Source organism: Symphalangus syndactylus, chromosome 5 (assembly GCF_028878055.3).
Source record: "Symphalangus syndactylus isolate Jambi chromosome 5, NHGRI_mSymSyn1-v2.1_pri, whole genome shotgun sequence".
NCBI classification, from domain to species: domain Eukaryota; kingdom Metazoa; phylum Chordata; class Mammalia; order Primates; family Hylobatidae; genus Symphalangus; species Symphalangus syndactylus.
In genome coordinates, this window is record NC_072427.2 from 10,425,915 (window position 1) to 10,449,737 (window position 23,823).

Below are 23,823 nucleotides of genomic sequence, written 5' to 3' on the forward strand. Positions count from 1 at the left end.
CATACTGCTCTAATGCAGATAGACAAAAAGCATATATGCTGGCCTGGCTTAAATCCTACCTCTCTCTGTGGAGGTATTAATAATTTTTCTTGTTGTTTTTGAGACAGGGTCTCACTCTGTTGCCCAGGCTGGAGTGCAGTGGCACAATCATGGCTCACTGCAGCCTTGACCTCCCAGGCTCAAGTGATCCTCCTGCGTCAGCCTCCTAAATAACAAGGACTATAGGCATGCACCACCATGCAAGGCTAATTTTTTATTATTTTGTAGAGACTGGTATCTCCCTATGGCACCCAGGCTGGTCTTGAACTCCTGGGCTAAAGTGATCCTCTGGCCTCAGCCTCCCAAAGTTCTGAGATTACAGGCCTGAGCCGCCTTGACCAGCAATAATTATTTTTGGTACAAATCACACATGACTACATTTTACTGAGTTTCTTTTTTTCCCACTAGCCTGGCACTGTGAGTACTTTGTCTTTCCCTGTTTAGCTTATGGGGCAAAGAAAGTAACAAGTAATGGTAATAATTGATACTGCTCATGTCTTCATGGAAATCTCCTTGTAACCAAATAACTTCTTTCCAGCCGCATGTGTGAGCTAAATTTACTGAGTAAAAGAAGAACTAAGAATGAAACAAGATGGGAGGAGATTGTGCCTTTGGATATTGAATATCTGGACCTGGGAGAGTCTGAAACAAAAATTAAGCATTTAACTCTTCATTTGGAGAGAGTTGACCCTGGTCGGCCTTCAGAATTATGTTGATACACTTCTACTAAACATCAACACATCTGGAGACCCCAATCCAAAATGATCACCTAATAGTAAATGAAAGACACCAGACAAAGCTTATTTCATTTTGATAAATAAGGACACCCTCAGTCATTAAAGGTTAATTTGAAATAAAAAAAGAAAAGCCTTACCCCACCTCCCTGTGTTTCAGAGTCTGTATGAAGAATGATCATGTTTACTGTGTTCTTAAACTGGTTGTGTTCTCTTTTTACGTGAAATCTTCTCAGCTTGCTCTTCTGCCAGCCAGTGCAGTGAGGCAAGGGAAACACACAGAGGCTTAAGGAGCTGGACCTGGGTTCAAGTCATGACCCTGACACTTAATAGATGTGTGACACCACCTACCTTCACTCATGTCGCAGCTTGGGAAACTGAAGCCCAGAGAAGTGAATATTGGTCTTGGGAAAGTCTTCAAGGGATGGCCGGGCGCGGTGGCTCATGCCTGTAATCCCAGCACTTTGGAAGGCTGAGGTGGGCAGATCACGTGGTCAGGAGTTCAAGACCAGCCTGACCAACATGGTGAAACCCCACCTCTACTAAAAATACAAAAATTAGCTGGGAGTGGTGGCTGGCGCCAGTAATCTCAGCTACTCAGGAGGCTGAGGCAGGAGAACTGCTTGAGCAGGAGGTGGAGGTTGTAGTGAGTGTTGTGAGCCAAGATTGTGCCACTGCATTCCAGCCTGGGCAACAGAGCGAGACTCCGTCTCAAAGAAAAAAAAAAAGTCTTCAGGGGATTAAACCAGATAATAGATAATGTCTATAAAAGGTCTTGGTTGTAAGAGACTCCAAATAAATAGCTGCTGCTATTATTATTACTGCTCTTATCTACTCTTCTTCTTTCAGAAAACAATTGCAGAGGGCATCACTCTCTGCCTCTCTAAATATTAAGAAGCTAAGCAATGCAAACAGTCTAATTCTAATACACTATGCCAAGAACTGTGGACGCGCCAGAAATTAGAGATTTTAGTAATTTGTTATTTTTAAATGTTCTTGCAGGGTACATCAACATAGCTTTAGCTCGGTAAACAGGTTGGTTAACTTGTTTAACTCCCCGATCTTTATTCGTGGTTACTGCCATCCCTTGGACTTCTGATTTCAACTTGCTGTTTTCCACTTTCATACTTTTATATAGAAAATGTTCTCCTTTTGACCGGAAACGGTGGCTCATGCCTGTAATCCCAGCACTTTGGGAGGCCAAGGCAAGCGAATCACCTGAGGTCGGGAGATCGTGACCAGCCTGACTAACATGGAGAAACCCTGTCTCTACTAAAAATACAAAATGAGCCAGGCGTGGTGGCGCATGCCTGTAATCCCAGCTATTAGGGAGGCTGAGGCAGGCTAATCACTTGAATCTGGGAGGCAGAGGTTGCAGTGATCCAAGATAGTGCCATTGCACTCCAGCCTGGGCAATAAGAGTGAAACTCCATCTCAAAAAAAAAAAAAAAAAAAAAAAGAAAAGAAAATGTCCTCCTTTTTCAGGCAGTTCAGGTTCTTTATCTACAGATACTGAAATCTAATCTTCTGAAGATAGTTTTCCATGACGTAATCATCATTCCTGTACAGTGGTTATCAACTGGGGGTGGTTTTGCCTTGTAGGGGACATTTTTGGTTGTCACAAAGGAGAGAGGGCATTGCTTATGGCATCTCATGGGTGGAGGCTACAGAAACTGCCAAGCTTCCTGCAGTGCATAGGACAGCCCCCATAACAAATAATTATCCATCTTCAAACTTTAGTAGTGTGGAGGTCACGAAGTCCCCAGATAGAGTGACCCCAGACTTTTTCAAGCAACCTCAGACATTTTGGGGAATGAAAAAAATCACTCTTAAAAATTAAGCGGAGAAAGCGAGTGTAAACTGGGACTATTACTGGCACACAGGGATCTATGGCCCCTATCTTGAGTTCCTTTTCTTTTGCACTGCTGAGATATTGCCCCAAAGCATATTATTAATTTGCCTTCTTGACTTGCTTATAGCTGTTCTCATCAATTAGACTCTTACGTAGCCCAAACCAGGTGGTGTGGCTTCTGCAACCTCCCCTTCTCCTTCTAGTGCTGTATACAGAGCGCCTACTTGATAAATCTTCTTGATTGACTGTGCTTATTTATAATCTCTGTTCACAATTGGGTCCTTGACAAAACCTACTATAAACTTTTCAACCATCAATTATATGATACATCAAAAAATGTGGGTGAAATGATGGAGAAGAATTCAACAAGTACCATTGCTCATGATGTAGAGAAGATTCCACCTCTTATGATGTATAATTTGATGAAATATACTAAGCAAGGTACAATCCCCTTAATTGGTACTCATTTAAATTACTCATGTTTACTGTAAATGTTCTTAGTGCACAAGATGTGTTTCTATTGAATTAGATAAAATTTTATTGTTGAAAGAGTGGTTTATATATGTGAAATCAACAAAAATATATCAAGTTCTCCAAATTCTGCCCAGGATATGATAGATGCACAATACGTATTAGTTCCTTTTGCCTTCCCATTACATAGGACACTGTAAACATAATTTTAAGACATTTAATTTGGTTTCATATGTTTTTGAAATATTGATCTGAAGGGATATTAAAGTTACTGAGTGGCTAAAATTGGTTGGTATGCTAGGGTTCTCACATAACCAAGTACCACAGCCTGGATGGCTTCAACAACATAAATTTATTGCTTTACAGTTCTGGAGGATATAAGTCAACATTTAAGGTGTCGGCAGGGTTGGTTCCTTCTGATGGCTGTGAGGAAGGGATCCTCTCCAGACCTCTCTCCTTGACTTGAAGATGGTGGCTTTCTCCCTACATCTCTTTATATCATCAGTGCATGCATATCTCTGGTTCTAAATTTCCCCTTTTTATGAAAACAGCAATCATATTGGATTACGGTCCATGTTGGTGAACTTATTTTAAATTTATTACCTCTGCCAAGATCCTATCTCCAAATAAGCTCTCATAACTGGGGGGTTAGAAATTCAACATATGAATTTTGGGGGAACACAGTTCAACCCATAACAATTGGTAGTTAATAAATTGCCATAAACAGATTATAAGCTGAATTAAAATTTTATAGAGAGAATAATTCTACCATACCTTATTATATATAAAGAGAAAGTTGTGGAGTCAGTACCATGTGAAATATAAACGATGAACTTGTGTTATTGTAAGCCACTGGAAAGTACATCATAGTCGTTGATCTTTAAAAACATTATAAAGAACTTTCCAGAGAAAATTACATGGATCAAAAATGTCAACATCTTTCTTCTGAGCATGTGAACTCAAAATACTTTGCCTGCCATTTAATTTATTTTTTCCCTCCCCAAATCTCTTGAGATGAATAAAGGACACGCTTTAGGTGACAAAACAGAGGTGCAAAAAATTGCAAGATCATTTGTTTCACACCATCTTCATTTTCCATGGGCAGAAAAACATTTGTCCTCTGTGCTTGCTTTATTGGAGGCATGTCTGGCTGACTGGTTAGAGCATGAATAAGATTATGGGATTCCACGTTTGTTGATCTTTAAGTGAATTGTATTCATGAAATAATCGGGGCGGAGGTGGGTCTTGAGGGAAGCCCAAGCATCTACCAGTCTGGGACTTGAGCCAAGTGAGAGATTTGGCTTTTTTTTCAGTGTGAAAGAGACTAGATAGCTGCCGCCGTCTGCCTGCTATCTCAGGATGGGAGGCGGAAATTAAAAAATATATATATAAATTTATATTTATATGCATTATATGAAATGTAAAGTATTTCATATCTATTTGTCTGTCTGAAAAGAACGTTGGACAGGGAACTGGGTTCCAGTCCCCATCCTGCCACGAAACTTACTAAATGATTTTAGGCAGGTCCCTTCACCTACTGGAACTGCTTTCTCAGCTGCACATTCAAAGTTTTAGCCTGGGTGCCCGGCAAGGTCCCCAAAACCTGAGAATTTCATGAGGGAGAGTGTTCCAAGTGTTCAAAGTGATTTTCATGTGATTAACGCTAAGGATACATTGGCCCTCAAAGAACCTTCATTCTGTAACCTTGTCCCTAACATACTTCGTTATCTCTGTAAGACTTGTTTGGGGTGAGGCCGGGGGAGGTCAGGGAAGTGTCAGTGTTTTTAAAACAAAAGGAAGAGTTCTCCTCAGGCCTCCTGCAGACCTCCTCACCTTGCAGACCAGCTGCCTTTTCTGCCTCCCACCCCCAACCCTGAGTTTCCACTCCTGGAATAGGCATCAGCTCTGCAGAGTTTTTATGCTGTGAACTCAAAATTTCCTGGGCAAAAATCTCTGCACCCAGGATTTGCCCCTTCTGAACAGTTTCACCCATTCTTAAAGGGAGGGAAGTCAAAAAGACTGGGGTCGAGGCCCGGAGTATTTAAACAGAGGCCTCTTTATCTTCTGCCTCCCTACTACCACAGGGCAGCCTCCGAAAGTTATCAGAGTGTCATTAACAGGGACAGCTGCTGGTAAACAAGGAGGATGTCGACACCAGCGCCTCCGTCAACAGGAATTTAACTTTAATCTGTCCCTTACTTAAACACTCCTCTCATTCTCTCTCTCTCCCTCCCTCCACAATGCATCATTTATTTATCTCCGTCAACTTCCAGATAGAAGACTGGCATTAACTCCAGAAAGCCCACTGGGATAGAAAATTAATAAGGTGCTAGGGACATCCACCTTAGGTCAATTCGAGGGGACGCGGAGAGAAAGGGAACTTGCTGCGAAGTTCCCTGCTTAGCTGGAAACCGAGCCTACATATTTATAAAGGTGAAACTGGAGGGCTGCCAAGCGCCTGCATTTAAGTGATTAACAAATGTTTCTCTTTAAGTGGACACCTCTTGTTCTAAATATATTTGACAAGAATGCAAAGAGTCATCTGGAGGGCAGAGAGGGCGAGCCCGGGCCTCCTCTCGCGAGGCGGACAGGCTGGCAGGCCCGGCTCCCTGCTCGGTGCCAGCCCGGTTCACCGTCGCCGGTGGGCAGGCTGCCAGCGCCAGCGGCTCCCCGCTGTTTAACGACAATGGATTTACTGCTTCTCTGCATATTGGTGTTATTTTGTATAAACAAGGTTAACACTCCTTTTAAATTAAATGCACCACCTGGTGACTGAGTGGGTGACCTTGCCAGCTCTCTTCACCTGGCTCGGGGAAGCCCAGGCTTTCGCTCCGATTTCAACCTGTGGCTCTCCTTGGAATCTCTTTTGCTTCTCATTTAAACAGAGCTCCTGGAGGAGGTTGGCCGGTGCCTTGCCCTCTGACCCCGCCGTGGGGGACGAGACCCGATGGAGGTACTAGGGGCCCCTGCGGCTGAGCCCGTGTCCAGGCACCTTCCACGTGGCGCAGGGCGGATCAAGGCTTGCCCGGGGCCAGCGCGGGGCTGCTGCCAGCACGAGAGCCTCGAGGACCGCCCTCCTCCGGCAGCCGGTGTTACCGGAGAGAGTGACAGACGGTCTGGTGGGCCCTGCCAAGGCAGCCCCTAAATAGAGATCTCCAGAGGGGGCAACACCATAAAAAAGGTTCTTTGTGTTTCACTCTAGCGTGATATTGCTCTAATATAGAGCTCGGCACTTTCCCCACCCTCTAGGAATTCGAACACCTGGAAAAATTCTCCTGGCTTTACATTGGAGGAAATTTAATGGTGTAAACAAACTGCAGGGAGCCCCCTTTGATATGAGAAGGCAGTGATCTGCCGCCGTGCAGTGCTGAGCCGAAGGGGCTTGCAAACGACTTTGCCTGAGAATGTCCATTCTGCAAACACTTTAAGGATGGCTTGGAGTTGTTCAGAAGAATTTAGGTAGACAGCACCGTCTTGGAAGCATCTAGAAACTTCGAGAGAAATAAACTTCAGTTGCTCGTTTAATTACAGGCATCAGCTTGCCAGTTCCCTGCTAACTGTCCATTTCAGAATAGGGCAGAATTTTTCAGGGGTCTTTGCTGTGCTACTATAGCTTAATGAATTGTAGACCGGTTTGTCAGCCTTATTTTAGGTCGGCAAATAAGGAAATCAGACCTGGGAAGGTGAAATGACTTCCCCAAGGTCACCTGACCCAGAAGCCAAGACTCCAGGCTTGTAAGTTCCATGATGTTGATGCCCTTACTGTTTCCCTGTGGAGTCCTGCTACCCAGAAAGTAAGCTCTGAGCTGTAAGTATAGAGTTACTCTTAGAAGCATAGAAATAGCTGGGTCAATAGCTTCTGCTTAAATAGTTTCTTAGTAGCTCAAATTGGAATAATGGAAATGTCTCTTTAAATAGGCAAAGTCATTCCAGTAAGTGATATAATTTTACTTGCTAGAATCCTAATAATTTTATTAAAAATAAGATATGGAATATAGATTTATTAATACCTTTCAACATTCGAGGTAAAATGTGTCCTTCTTTCCCAAAATCTATCTAATGAGTACATTTTCTGTGTGTGGTGGGGGGAAGAAACTGAAAACAACCTAACATGAATAAGATGCATTGTCTATGCACAATAAGTGTTGTAGCCTGTTTCTAAAGACATTCAATATTTAGTGTGGACATCAGGGTGCTAGGTTTTGAGGACACAAAGATAAGACACAATCAGGAACTAGATTAATTAAGGTCCGAGAAAATTAGTGTGTACATAAAGAACCACTGTGGGTACAGAAAGTTCAGTGCAGGAGGCATCTTACTCCAGGTGTCCAAGCTAACTTTGCAGAGCAAATAGTGCTGTACCCTAGGCAATTCCATTTGTGTTATTGTGGAACGAGTCACAACAGACATTCAACTTGGCTTATACAGTGATTCCTGTTTGCTAGGCATTGTCCTAAATGCCTGGCATAATCCTCGTAACAACCTTCTGAATTCAGCAAGAAATGTTATCCGCTCTACTTTACAAATGGGGAAACTGAGGTATGGAGCAATTAGGTAACCTGGTCAAGTCATCACAAGGAGGAAATTCACATCCAAGCAGGCTGCTGCCCCTCTGTGGTTCCGTGTTCATTGTCTTGGTATTACCATACGCAGGCATTACTTTCCTCCCTTCAAACACCCTGCCTTCTAGGTACTAACTATCCCAATAGAAGATAAACTTTTAACTTAAAAATTCTCTATTGCCAGACATTGTTACAGACTTTACATACAATGATCTTACTATCTTTTCCCCCCAACCCTGAGAAGAGATAGATGTTATTTCCTTATGTTATAGATAATAAGACTGCCACATAGCTCAGCAGCTGCAGCAGCAACTTTCTTTTTATCTTATTAAATAACTTCATTGAAACGAAATTCTTAAAGGTATCTGATTTTCTAGGGTGGCAATTATTTCAAATATTCTTTTCTACTGTACAACCAAATTCCCATGGTTTTTGTTTGGAAGTAGAAGGCACAGAGGCTGTCGTGGAAAACACACAGCAAACAAGACAGCTCCATAAAAAAATGAACATCTTTACCCAAGGGGGTTTTGCAGAAATTGCAACAGGGATTAATTATTGAGAACTGAGGTTGTCGGGAATGCAAGAGGTAATTTCTAGCTCATCTAACGCTGTGGTAGGATTTCCTTAGAGCAAATAGGTTTCTTTTACCTTTGGAAGGTAATATAATATTATAGTAACATAGTATTATATATTATTATATGTTAATATAATTATATATTATATAATGCTAAAGAAGATTGGGAAAACTATGAAGAAGGGAATAAAAAATTATCGAAAATTTCATTACTGCAAGTATTTTTGACATTATTCCTTCCAGCTTTTTTATTAATACACATAAATTTTGTTAAGGAAAAAAGTGTGCATAAATACACACATGATTAGGATAACTGTCATGCAGACTTGAATGCTACTCTTAACTTGATAAACATTTTTTCACTCTCAAATATTCTTTAAATGTTTCATTTATCGTGATTACATAATTTTATTATAAGTATTTATTATAGTTTTCCATAACCCAGATTAATAATTCCCCTATTCCTGGACCTATAGCTTATTTTCAATTGCTGCTATTATAAATAATCTTGCATATATATTTTGGCTGCCTCATTGGTTTTCCCCTGCTTCAGTGGAATCCTTAGAAGTAGAGTTATTGGATCAGAAAGCATTCATTTTTGTTGTTTCATCAGAAATGTGAACATACATAGCATGTGTGGGTTTGGAGGAGATAGGATAGGAATGGAAAGTTGAAGTATTTAGAAATTTTGTTGGTCTGTTGTTTCACTTCTGTAAAAAATAACATACAATACAGGTAGATTTATATACCTGCATATTTACTTTTTTTGACAAAAACAGACAATTATGTTACATTATCTTCTGTATTCCACTCTGAGACTTCCATTGTATTTTATGTTGCTGCCTCTAGGGCTGGATTTCTGCTTGTTGGGTGTTAACAGGCAAAACAAACAAACAAACAAACAAAAAATATATGGTGGGGATGCTGGAATTTATCATACCTACCATGGTTTGGAATTACCCTGAGGGAGTCTAGAAATTCCAGTTTGTCAAGTATCCAGTCTTGTTTTTTAAGAACACAGACTAGGAAAAGCAGAAGATTACTGTACAAAACTTTTACAAGCGTTTGTAAAGTCTGGAGTAGTAAGAGCAAATGTGTAAGGGTACGTGCTTCCCTTAGGACCAAAAAGAGGTGTGAATTTGTAAGGCATCTAACTTTCTCTTGCTTGAATGAATTTGCGTCACTATCTTAAACTGAAGTATTGTTTAACCGTGTTCAATTCAACTTCTTCCAGAGGGAGAGGAAAAGCCCCACCACCTGCTTGTCAGGGCCCCTGGATCATGCGCCCTGCTGCCTGCTGACCTATACTGGACTCAAGCCGTTCTTCTGGCATGCTCACCTGTTAACCCACCTATCAGCCCACACCGAAGACTGCTGGCTGCTCCCCATCGAGCCTGAAATACTGTGCTATCTGCCTGTGCCCTTTTGCATAAGCTGGGGTTGGGTTATCTCAGATTTTCACTTGGGCCTGGTCAAGATTGCCACATACCTCACCTCTTCTGTTCTGGTCCTCATCCTGTGTTCCTGGACAAAAATAACATTTGAGTAGAAAGCTTTTCTACTTGTTGACATAGTTGAACAGATTTTGCTTTAATGAGATGAAATGGAGCCTAAATTTATCTGGAAATGTGTGGAATCAGTAGAGAGAAGTAAACACAACTTGAGGAAAGCGGGAAACCCCTGTGTACGATTCAGCTTTTTCACTCCCAGGGAGTTGGGCATGATTGTAAAGAATGATGTTTTCAAGGCTGCCAGTAACAGAACACGTCTGTATCCATTGCGGATGGGCTTCTGTTGAGAAAGCTGAGACTCCTTTTCCTTTTCGCCCAAGTAGAGAAGCTCTTCACTGCCCTAAGATCTGCTTTCCTACTCCCATGTCAGAGCAGGCAAAGGTGAATATTTTTCACACAGAATAGCCTCATCCACTCCTATGGGGAGTGAGGTAGTTCCTGTAGGGTGCTAGTGATGGCATAAAATTACAGCTCACAAGAGAAACAGTTGCAAGTAAAGAAATATATACATTTCCTCTATTTGTCTTTCCTGTCTGTGTTGTCTAAGTTGCAAACAACAGACTCCACTTTGGCGAGGTTAAAGGGACAAGAGATTTAATAAAGAAAGTTAAATAGCTTATAGAATCACTGGGGAACTAGAGAAACAGATGTAAGGCTAAGCTTCCAGAAACATATATCCCAAAACGTGCCCCCAAACCGTGACACTGACATGAAGAGACAGTTGTCATTGCTGCTTTACTGAACAGAGGACTGAGAATTTTTCTACAATCACTGCTGTTCCCTGCACTGATGGAAGCCAAGCCTGCCTGGAGAACTCAACTCTGCAACCCAAAGCTGGTGGCTTACGTGGCTATCCCTATCAACAAAATGGAAACTCCACCAGGGGTCTGAATCCAGTTCTCATGGTGTGTATCCTGCAGGTGGCATGTTGGGAAGATGCAAGGGAGGCTGGGAATTTGAGTCCCGATTTCCAGATTGTGACTGTGGGTCACAGTGAAGATTAGCTTTGCTTTCAAGCATACACATCAATCCAGCAGGAAGGTGTCTTCCCAATTCTAGACATGAACTTGCAACCTGGTAAAGTGGTCAAGAATAAGAGCTTCAGAATTAATCAGTCATGGATTTATGTTTCCTCTGGGTGATTGTGAGCCGGTCACTTTCCCTCTCTTTCTTTCTCATCTGAGCCTCAGCTTCCTTCTCTGTAAAATACAGATAATATTTCCGTAGAGGTGGTATGTGACACGAATTTAAACAAGCATATATGGAAAATCCTCAGCATAGTGTTTTTATAATGTAGTGAGCATTCAGTGTATGATGGCTCTCATTCCAGTTACTAGTAATAGGAGCTGAAAGTTTATGGTCTAAAAGAGAAAAAAAAATACTTATGACCAAAACTCATAATGCTAATAATAATAATAAGAATCCTACTAATAACAAACCAGCCTTGAACCAAGCCACCCAAGTTCATCTTAACATTTCTTATAAGAAATTTCAGTTCATACAAGGGATTATATGGCAATAGCTGAACAATGGGAAAGTTTGAGGTCAATGCTTCCTCAACTGTTTCCAAAATAAACAGTTACAGGAAGCTCACTACCCTGTGCATTAAAGCGCAGGGGGAATAAGGAGGGGGCTCTGTTACTTTAAGCTCACTACAGGAGACGTGGGAGCAGATCAATATGTGGTTAAGTGTTTTAGCTGCACTTTTATTGTGTTTGACAGCGATGACAACATAGTATGCGCTGAATAAAATGACTGAGGCACACATTTCTCCCGCATGCATACTGCTTCTATTTTTCGAACCTCCTGAGTGAAAGGCAGTCATACAAAAAGCATGCAGAGTGGGAGTTCCAAGTGGCTAGGGCCAGAATTGCCCACGGATTCCAGATTTCCAGAGTCACAGAGGGGAACCTGACTACCCGAAGCAGAAAGAACAAAAAGGGCTGCATGGTCAGTAGTTAACAGTCGGATGAACTGAGAAAGGCATGCTTAGGTACGTAGCTACACTTCTTTATCATCAAGCCCTATCTCTTTCCCATAATGTGGGTGGTGCTGATGAGTGAAAAAATAAACAAGCACATCTAAGTACACTGTAGATTTACACAGTACAGGGCTGAACTTAAAAACAACAACAACAAAATGCTGTTATTTGAGCAACTTTTCAAAATCCTATGTAGATGCCACCCGTTTCTACCTTTTCATTGACACCCAGATGTTTTCACTTGGATTTGAGGCCCCAGCAGGCAGCATCCAGATGTTTTGAGGGGGCAGAGGAAGTTCTTTCATTTGTGGCAAATTTGAGAAGTGAAGATTCATTGACTCATGTAATATTAATCTTCCTACATAAGGAAATTGGAGCCAAGCTGTTTGCCCACTTTCCCAGTTATGTGTGGGTCACTGAACTGGGGTGGGGCAGTGGGGAACCCCTTTGGCTGGGATTTTGTGCAGATGGCACTGAATTCCAAAATACTTACCACAGTTTCTCATTAGCCCTATGCAATTCTTTTTATTCACTTAAGACCATTTAGTGGAGAAGGAAGAAACTGCAGGCCTTTTGGAGGTATTTCCTTGTGATTCTGGTCCAATCCACCGCCACTATCTCACACTTAGAACCCTGCAATCCTTCCTAAGTATTTGTTCTGGAATCCTGTTGCTCTGTTACTAAAACCCCTCCTATTTCTCACCTTGCTCAAGCTTCTCATCTCACTTAGAAAAAGGAATTTTTACAAGCAAATCTTTCCATTAGCATCATAATGTTTTTAATGCTTGGCTCTGACTCAGTTTCCTTTCACTTTCTGGGAGCCTTTCCTCCCCCTCCTACCTCGCTCCCTCTGCTGTGGCCCTACCACCTTCCTGTTACTCAGACTCGCTCTTCACCCTCCTGCTTGGATGAATGAGCAGAGTCATTGCCCGTAGTGTCCCCTTTGTCCAAAATGTGCTTCCCTGGATGTTCCCTGGGCCTGCCACATTGCACGCAGGTCTCTGTCCAAGGCTTAACGGTTTTTTTTTGTTGTTGTTGGTTTTTTTTTTTTTTTGAGACAGAGTCTTGCTCTGTCGCCCAGGCTGGAGTGCAGTGGCACAATCTCGGCTCACTGCAAGCTCCGCCTCCCAGGTTCACGCCATTCTCCTGCCTCAGCCTCCTGAGTAGCTGGGACTGCAGGCGCCCACCACCACACCCGGCTAATTTTTTGCATTTTTTTAATAGAGACGGGATTTCATCGTGTTAGCCAGGATGGTCTTGATCTCCTGACTTCGTGAGCCGCCCACCTCGGCCTCCCAAAGTGCTGGGATTACAGGTTAGGGCCACCGCGCCCGGCCGCCAAGGCTTAACTCTTGAGCCCAGACCCACACCTAGCACAAGCTGGGCACTGAATCAGCAAAGACTTGGAACACGTGAACACAGTTATTATTGTTCTTTGTGTTTTCATGTGGTGTATGAAAGATTTGCTCATACTGTATGAAAATCACTGAGATTTTTTTTTCTCAAATATCTGTTTTCTTGAAGATTTAGGTGAGGAGTAAAGTGAGCAAGCTATTTCTAAAAGTTTTCAGAGCAAACATTCCATGATCAGAACAGGATCAAGGATTTTGCCTTTTTGTGGCTTCTTTGGAAGGAATAAGTGTAGGTCCTCAGGCCACCTCATTAAAAAAGATTAATAGACACAGTACATCTCTGTTGTCTGAAGTGATACTTTAGTGTACTTTGATTTGTTTAAGAGCTGAGCTTACAAGGAGGTATGAGACCATTTCTGTTCCTACCCTCCCAGCTCCAATTATCTGCCTTTCTGTGTTTGGGGTGACATTAGATGCATAGGGCTCTACCCTGGAAATTTCCTATTAAAATATTGTTTTTTAAACCCATAGGTATAATTTGACCTCTTTTGGATGTTTACATTGAAAATATGTGAAGAACTTAGTCCCTTTATTTTTACCCTCTTCTGTTATTGGAGTCTTCTGCTGTTTGTACTTTATGATTCTACTTTATGTCTTCTTCTAGGCCAGTTCCCCATTGCTCTGCTTCACTGGGGTGACCGAGACCTTAAAATAAGTTCTCAATCAACATGTGTAAACCAAATGAATGATTATTTGGACCCCAATTCTATAGCATAATAGTCTAAACTTGCTTACTTGGAGGCCAAAGTGGGCGGATCACTTGAGGTCAGGAGTTCAAAACCAGCCTGGCCATCGGAGACAAGGTGAAAACTGTCTCTACTAAAAATACAATAATAATGATAATTATCTGGGTGTGGTGGCGCATGTCTGTAATCCCAGCTACTCAGGAGGTTGAGACAGGAGAATTGCCTGAACCTGGGAGGCAGAGGTTGCAGTGAGCAGAGATTGTGCCATTGCACTCCAGCCTGGGCGACAGAGCAAGACTTCGTCTAAAATAAAATAAAATAAAATAAAATAAAATAAAATAAACTTGCTAACTTCCAGATCTAAATCTATAGAACAGGAATGCATTGCTTTAATATTATTTAGAATTTCTTAAAAGTTGCTAGGGCATGTTTTAGAAGAAAGTGATTGTTTTCATATGTGATGAGATAACAAAGGTGATAGAGTGAAGATATTTCCAAAAATAACGTTTATTTCCAATTTTCCAATTCTGTTTGTCAAAATGGTTTCTCTCTCAACAAGATTATTATTTCCATGTAGAAGAAAGAGCAGGGGTCTGTTAACAACTGTACGTAATACTCTAAACAACCTCGGGGTAACCAAGTATTAGTTGCGGATAAGCTTACTCATCATGGGACAAGTGTTGACCTAAATCACCTCTGATTATATTAAAGCTGAAGGAGGGCATTTTGGAAGCGCAATTGGGTCTGCAATTCTTGACACAGAAACACACTGACTCAACACCTTCTGACGCTGGAGACTTACAGTTGACAATTGCCCTTCAAGGATAAGAAAAATCCCAGCAAGTCACTGTCTTTGGTTTCAATGATGCCCAGAGAAAAGAAAAAGAATGTCAATCTGATTTCTTTTCCACTGAAGCAGTTTTAATGCTTCCAGTGAAACAGAGAAAATAAAGATTTGTAATTCGGAATTCAAGGCCATCCATAGCTTCTGTCCTGAGCTTCATCTCTATATGAAGATCTCTTGAGTTCTAGCATTCCAATGGTACCATGTTTACATCTTTTTATTTTGGGACCTTGATGGGATAAATGGAGGTATGTAGTCTACTAGAGTATGACAGATAATGGACAGCTCGTCATTTACAATTAAAACAATCTTTTTTGCTGCTAATAATTCGACTAGAATTTTAAATATGCAACCTCTTCCACCAGATGGTCTTGAATGATGCTTCCATCTACTTAATTGTGCTTTTTGTAAATCAGTTGCATAAAATCTTTTGATGCAGTTTCAAAGATCCCTTTTGTAGAAGCACGGAGATCATGTAATTGGCTGAGAACAACTATCCAGTCTGAGAGGATGACCTTTCACCCTCTACCCAAAAAGAGCACTCCAGAGAGAAAGGTGCCGTAATCTGGGTTTAAGGCTTCTTACCATCATGTGGAGAGCCTGTTTCCTGTGCCACACACAAACAGTGGCAAGAAAGCTCAGTTTCAACGTTAATTTAGAACTTCCCATGTTGCTCTTGAGAAAATCCAGTCCTTAAAGAGGAAGAAAGGACCTCACCCCATGCCTCCCTCCCTCGGTGGAGATGCCCACACATGGACACTCGGAACCAGTTGCAGGCAACTGTGAATTGGGAGGAAGGAAAGAAGAGATTAGGACTGAAAGAGGTGAGCATGTTCAAGTCTGTTTTTAGTGTAGAGATAGCGAGATGGTCACCCGTTAATTCATCTGCAAGGCTGAGAGCAATGCTGAATCCCGGCTTAGGACACCGGTAGATGACTTCCCAACAAACAAGTGGACAAAAAGATGACACCACCACCTGAAGGAACTTTTAAAGCAATGAATGAAGCACCTTGAAAAGTTAGATTTTGGTTAAGAGACACGTCCCCAAAGTTAAATGAAAAGGTAGAACCTGGCTTTGCAAACTGATGAAAAATGGCAATGTATGCTACAAAGTAAGACCCTTTTTTTGACATTTTTTTTTTTCCATGAGAGTCAACAGGGGTAAGTTTGGCTAATGTTTTCTATCAGTAAATACTTAAAAATAACTGGAAACATTCCCATAGGCTTTGTTTGTTTGTTTTTGAGAGGCTTGTTTCTCGTTTTTCCATGCAAATTAAAATTCCTAGTGTGGATTCTGTAAATTTGAACTTTTGAAAACTTTCCCTTAGCATTTGGCTCAAAGTGTAGCTGGCACTTCCGTGTGACAACAGAGAAATTTCAGTTCTGCTTTTCTTCAGAGCTGTGTGTTATGGGTTAGATAAGTAAACTTGGCTTTCTCTGTTCTAATGACAGTGTGTCCAGGGAAGCTGGAAGAAGAATGGCTCCAGGGTTCCTGTTGATGCCAGATTTCACCAGCGCTACCCTGCTTTTATCAGTTTTCCATAAAGAGCTTTCATAAAGGTTTTCTTTTTCTGTTTTTTAAATTGTGGCAAAATACATATAATATAAAATTTACCATTCATGACACTAACTGCATTTACCATGCTGTGATGCAACCACCACCACTAGAACATTTTCACCACCCCAAAAGGAAACCCCAAACCCATTAAGCAGTTACTCTTCATTTTCCCTCTTCCACCAGCCCGTGGCAACCACTAATCTGCTTTCTGCCTGTATGGATTTGCCAACTCTGCTTTTTTATATTTCATATAAATGGACTTCGATTGAAAACATTTATTGTAAGTAGAAGCAGTGAGACATAGAAGGTTATGCCATATACATAACCTTCTATGTCTCACTGCTTCTACTTACAATAAATGTTTTCATTCGAAGTTCATTCACCTTGTAGCATGTATCAAAATTTCATCCCTTTCTATGGTTGAATAGTATTCTATTCCATGAATATGTCACATATTAAAAAATTCCTTCATGATGAACATTTGAGTTGTTTTCATTATTTTGCTACTGTGAATAGTGCCAATGTGAGCATTTTTGTGAATATTTTTATTTGAACACCGGTTTCCAGTTCCTTGGGGAGTATACCCAGGAGTGGAGTTCTTAGGTCATATGGAAATTCTCTACTGAGCTCAATGAGGAGCCATCAAATTACTTTCCATGGTGGCTGGACCATTTCACATCCCTGCTAGCAATTTCCTAGGGTTCCAATTTCTCCACATCCTTTCCAACACTTGCTATTGTCTGTTATTTTGGTAGTTATCTAAGTGTGTGTGAAGTATCTCATTGTGGTTTTGATTTGCATTTCCCTAATGGTTAATGGTATTAAGCAACTCTTTATGTGCTTCTTGGCCATTTGTATGATCTATGTTAAAGTTTTCTTTTTGAGAAAGTGTTTTTCAGTTTCAAAAACATAGCTTGTAAATTACATTTAGAATGTGCCCATTTTTCTAGCCCAGTTTGGTCCCTTTGAGAGGTTGCTCTTGGTCCTGAAACAAACAGCACAATCCTGCCAGGTGCCAGTGTCCATGGAGTGAGCTCCTGAGCTGCCTGGTTCTACCTGCTAGTGCCTTGCTGTCTCTTGACTTATGTAGCTGAAATTTCTGCATTATCTCTTCTTGCATCTGCCCAATCAGTATTATACCTACTATATCACAGGCTTGATTTGTAGTTCTGCTCCTTATATTTATCCTGCCACAGAAGCTAGCAGCATGTGCTCCAGAGTTGGACTGTGATGATTTGAATCACAGCATCAACTTCACTTTCCAGTTGTGAGACCTTGGAGAAGCCAGTATGTCAGTTTTCTCAGCTCTAAAGTGGCTCTGTGCATAGTGCTTGCTGTATGGATGTGTTGTATTAAATTAGGTAATGCATATACATCATTTGGCCTGGTGTTTTTGAGGTGTACACTCAATAAGAAGTACTTTAAAAACATCTTGCCTCTCCCTTTGCATGCTAGTCTCCTTGGACTGACAACCTGGTGATCCCACCTGGGTCCCCTGATAAGACCTAGATAATATGACTCTCTCGTGTTCTTCAGATACTGTTCCTAAAACCCCATCTTTATTTATTTATTTCAACTTTTATTTTAAGTTCAGGGGCACATGTGCAGGTTTGTTATATAGGTAGATTTGTGTCATGGGGGTTTGTCATACAGGTTATTTTGTCACCCCGGCATTAAGCATAGTACTCATTAGTTATTTTTCCTGATTCTCTTTCTCCTTCCACCCTCCACCCTCCGAGAGGCCCCAGTGTCTGTTGTTCCCCTGTTTGTACAGAACCATCTTTAAAGGCATTGGGACTCAATACACAATTTCTAAATATCATGGGAAATTTCTAAATATCATGGGAATTAGCAAATTAATTTGTAAGTTTTTTTTTTTTTTTTTTTTTTTTTTTTTGAGACGGAGTCTTTCTCTGTCCCCCAGGCTGGAGTGCAGTGGTGCTATCTCGGCTCACTGCAAGCTCCGCCTCCTGGGTTCACGCCATTCTCCTGCCTCAGCCTCCCTAATAGCCGGGACTACAGGCGCCCGCCAACACGCCTGGCTAATTTTTTGTATTTTTAGTAGAGACGGGGTTTCACTGTGTTAGCCAGGATGATCTCGATCTCCTGACCTTGTGATCCACCCGCCTCTGCCTCCCAAAGTGCTGGGATTACAGGCTTGAGCCACCGCGCCCAGCCATATAAGTTTTTATACAGCAGTTTAATTCTGAGAATGTAATACCGTTTTTTCTGAACAGGAAATTTAATATCATCTACTTTTTATTGAGTGCCTAACATGTTCCAGCCACTTACTGTAGGTGCTTATTATATTATTTCTAATTCTAATAATAACCCTGAAATTTGATACTATTGTTTCTGTTCAATAGTTGAGGCATAATTGAAGTCAAATGGGAGTAAGTAACAGACCCCAGGTCTTAAGCAGATTCACTAAGTAGCAAGGTTAAAATTTAACACTTGGTCCCCATGATCCCCCAGTTTTTTGCTCCTTCTTAATCACCATAGAACTGATATTACAGTGAGTTGCTTTAGGCATTTACTAGAATGTTTGATATTTAAAGAAAAAATTCTGAAGGTGCATGGACCAATAAATATTGTGAATATCCATGTGAAGTTTGTCACTCTCGAAACATTTTATTCCTCTTCCCATCCTTTCCTCTTCCCTGCTGCTCGTGCTCTCTCTTTTTCTACCAGATGACAGATGACTAAACCAAATAATAAAATGTGAAGCAAGTTCTGTTTTGTCCCTGGAGGTGGAAAGTGAGTGTGTATGATCTGCTGGAAGAATTTGGAGAAGATTCTCTAAGAATTAGGAAATCGTTACCTGACTGGATAGAGCATGGAGAATTATGATTGTTATGCAGATGTATATCTTGTTCCTGACAAACTATAATATAAAGCAAATGTTCTGAAAACATGTTAATGAAAAGAAGAAAGTTACACAGGATAAGAAATTCACTTTTGCAATGCTTAACGTAAAGCGGATTATAATATCGAAGTCAAAATTAATTCAGTCTTAAGTCATTCAGATAATTGAATAAATATAATTTATATTTAATCAGATTTAATTAGCATGTTTTTATATATCAATTTCAACAGAAGAAAGAAAAGTACTGCCCACTTTATTTTCCTATGGATCTGGGGTGGCAAAATACATTTTCATCTCATGTGTCTGCTACAGTCTCCCAAATGATTAGTTATTTATTCCTTGTCTGAATTTGCTGACAAGGTCACCCTCGGACCTTTGCAGGTAGCAGTTGAGAGAACTTCGTAGTCACCTGACCTACTTCCAAGCTGTACCATCTACATGATGCCCAGACACATTCGACTTCCCTTTTGACTTTCTCACTTGTTCTCCTTGCCTATTTATTCTAATTTCCATGTTATCTTGGTGTATTAGAGCTATAACTCATGTTAACTCTTTTTGAGAACATCATAGGGTAAAATAAAAATATAATGTAATAGGCACTGTAATAGGTTTCTTGCAGATTACTTGAGCCTGGAACGTCCCTGGTATGGCAAGGTTTCTGGTAGTAAAGAGCTAGATAAGACTTTAGTCCCATCCAACAGGGGTGATTGATTCTAATCACCTCACTTCTCTAACATCTTATGCAATGGTATAAGTCATGTAACCAAGCAAGTATTGGAGAATGTTTTTATGTTCCAGATGCATCTATTTGTAGCTACTCCTATTTAAAATGGCCAGTTGGGCCCAAGGTCAGAGAAACAATTATCATTATTTCCAAAATATATGCAATGTCAATATACTTTGAACAATAAGTAATAATAATAATACAGATTTCAAATGTAATATTCTTCAAAGTAAGCAAAATAGACAATTTGGCCATGCCTGTCAGGTTCTGGGGAAGAAAGTGCCCTGTACAACCATCTTGTTTTGCTTCTTTCAAACAATGTCAGAAGTTTAGGCGATAGCAGCATCAGTAGAACCTTTCAAAGCTTAGTGTGAGTTTATTTGATCTTGAGGGGCCCATCTGGATATTCACCAGAGAAGTCTGCCTGTCTGCAAATGAACGTAATTTTGTGTGTGGGCTGGCACAGGATGGGCCACCATGAGCGTGGGGACCGCAGCAACCTTTGGCTCGGGTGCATGTGAAGCAGGTGCTGGGCGGCAGGGAGGAGGTAAAACATCGCTTGGAATGTTCCAGCGAGGTATCATCATGTATGGGCTTAATAAGACACCGTGACAGCAGAGGATTCTTACTTTGTGGGAGCTGACTCTAGGCCCCTGTTAGGAGATGACAGGAGCAGCTATTCACACATACTTGTGAAATAAAACTAAGTTACACCCACACAGAGCTGTAGTGATTATAAAGGCAGTGTACACAGCTAGACACTTTTAACTGAAAACACACATTTTAACAGGATGTTGGTAAAGACATGGAAAATGTAGTTTCCCCATTTCTTGTAAACATGGTTTCAGCTCTCACATCTATCCTATCCTGTATCTGTCTACATAATGCCTGTCACATGTCCACCTCGAAACCCACCGGGTATTGTGGGTGGATCTGAGAACTGCTAGAGAAAATTCTGAGATGGAATCACAATGGCATGATGACTCATTTTTCTTTATGTGTATCTGTCTTCAATTTCTTTTTCTCATGGCAGAGTTTTAAGGGGTTACTGGTACCAGGTCCTGAATTCATTTGCTAAAGGTAGCTGCGGGATTTGAGAAAAAGCAGTTATTAAAAATAGTTGGACATTACCAAGAGAAACATCACTCAGGTCTCCAGTGGTTGTGGTTCTGCAAAAGTGTGAAGCTGTGTTTGATTTAAAATAACCAAATCTTTTTCTGGAAGTGTGTGCAAAGTTAGAAGGTAAGCTTGTAGAGAAGAAGGTATATTTTGGTATATTTTTGGGCAATGCAGTACCGAGTTATGGTATTGGAGTGGTCATGTTTACTAACTACTGGGAATGAATTTCTCTTCCTAAGCTATACATGACTTGGTGTATTGCTGAATTAGGGGACTGGGGTCCAGGGACCACGGACTTGATTTTCTTTGCACTATATCACTACACCCTCTATTGCTAGCTACAGGGGCGTGTGTGCTGTTGGTGGGCACTAAATACTCATGGCATTAAACATACTGACAAAGCTAAGGGTGGAAAGAACAGAAAAAAGTATTCACATTTTTAAAAGTGTAGAAGAATTAAACTTCTCTGTAATATTTTTCTAGCAACTGCACATATAGAATTAGAAAGACAAGCAACCAGATACTTTAAATTTGTTTGTTTTCCCCCTCAGGGAAATGAAGTTAGGGGGTGCTACATACCTTCTCTATTCTGAAATGGACACATTTATTTCTCAGATAAAATTAAGTTAAATAACTTTTTTTGGGGTAAAATTACATTGGCCACTGTAGAATTCAATGCTTTCCCTCTGCGTATTTTTTTTCAAAAGATTAATATTTTCTCTGCCAACCTTTGAATTCAAATGGGTGTTCTCATGGCTTTGGAGCTTTTGTTTGCATCATTAGAAATCCTTTTAAAAATGGGTGAATTAATTTGGTGGAATTAGGTTAACAAGTCATATCTGAAGCGCACTGGTTTACGTCGTGGTTTGTGGTGAGTTTAAAGGCGGTTTCATGAGAAAACTCCAAGTGCTGAAAGCAAACCTTTCTCAGCCCATAGTGTCTTGATGTACTAAGCACAGAATTTCCTTTTGTGGTCTAGGGTGACCTGGCATTGGATAATAAATATCCGTAAAAAGATTTCCTGAGGTTGACTGGAAGCATCATTGACACTTGAAGTGGTTGATTTCACAGCATTACACAGTGAAACCGGAAGACTTTTCTTTTTAATATATTGAAGTCACATCTCTTTGTAATTATCTCCTAATAGAGAATAATCATTTAATCCCCTATTAACTCGAATACTCACACCTCTTTTTGTTGTGTGGTCCAAGAAGTTATGCATAGTAACCTCTGCATGAGTCTTGCATTTCTTTGTTTACTCTTTTCTTGTTTGTCCAACATTTGGGCAAGAAAAAACAAAAACGAAACAAACTAATGACTCCCCAGTTATCAAAAAAAGTCTTGTTAGAAGTTTGAGAAAGAAACACTGACACACACACACACACGCACACACACACACACACACACACGCCCCACACGGAAAGCCACAGCATGCTCACATTAACTGTGGAAACTGTTTTCCATTAATGTGTAATCAAGAAGCAGGCAGACCATTTACTTTGAAAAATAAAATAAGAAACCAGTTGCCCTCCCCTCCATGCCCTTCCAGATTAGACTAAGCCCCCACATTCGACAACCTGTTTGTCAAACTTAGCCTCTCAAAGAATAAATTCCCTTTTTTGTCGCAGAACCAGTAACAAATCAGGAGGGGTGGATTTTTTGTAATGAGTTAAAATATTCCAAAAGCTTAAGGCTTCCATTGCAGTTGACCTTTAAGGCATGTTGCAGCAAAAAAGTTAATTCACTTTGCACATGTTGCAGAGCAACAGGTGGTAGACAACCACGGGGCCTGTGTGCATTCCTCCGTTTTCAAACCCCTGGCCCCTGGTATTCTGGGATTTACACTACCTCCCCCAGGCCCTGACTGACAAGCTAATCGGTGTGCTGGGAAGCGCTGAGCTATTGATTCCACTGTAACAGAACACCACCCTGTCAATGAAACTGCAATGAAATGCTTCAGCAACGAAGAAAGGGAGGCATTCGACTGTTGAGTAACTGGGAGAAATGTGCGTGTAGGTAGTGCGGCAGAAATGAAAAAGCTCTCCAGAGCAGGGCCTTGAAAAGCCAGGTTATTAAAAAAGCCACAAAGCTGGAGTCTGGCTGAGTGGAGAAAAACAGTTATGGTTCAGTTAGGCGTATCTAAGAGAAGAAGGGAGGAGGGGGTGCAGCTTTCAAAATTGCGTTAATCCCTCGAGTACTTAATTTCTTTTCTTTTATGGCAGCTTGTAGTATAGCAACAAGTATTCAAGCAGTTAATAATTTTAAACAGTTTAGCTTACCTTAGGCAATATATCTTTAGCCTTAATTAAAATTTTATTTTAGTAGGAAAAATATTAAGATGACATTAAGATCTATCCTCTATGATGGGAAATATATGATAATATGAATATTTTATTAGACAAACTATTATTAAACAGTGGCTGGCGTTTTCTCTCCTGAGTTTCACTTTAGTTGTCTGAAACACCGTCACCATTTCTTAATAATGTCTTGATAGCTTCCCTCTGAAATCTTTGAAAGTGCCACATTAATTGGAAACAGAAGCCAAATGCACATCCCATTTTTAATACATTGATGGGAGATCCATAAACCACACCTAGGTACTGGAAATTCATTGAGAGGGGTAGTCTTCTTGCAGAAACAGTATTTGTGTAACCCCAAGTATTCATTACAAGCCACCAATCAAATTGATCTTGGTCATCCTGGTTAAATATTTTACGTTGAAAAAAAATCACTTCTTTTACAGTCACAATGCTAAAGAAGAAATATAGAAGCTAAAACTGCTATATTTGCAACTTTCATAAGCTTTATCTACCTATTATGTAGTCATGTGTGTGCCTGTGTGTTTGTGTGTGTGTGTGGGTGTGCATGTGCATTCCCGAGTTTCTCTGGA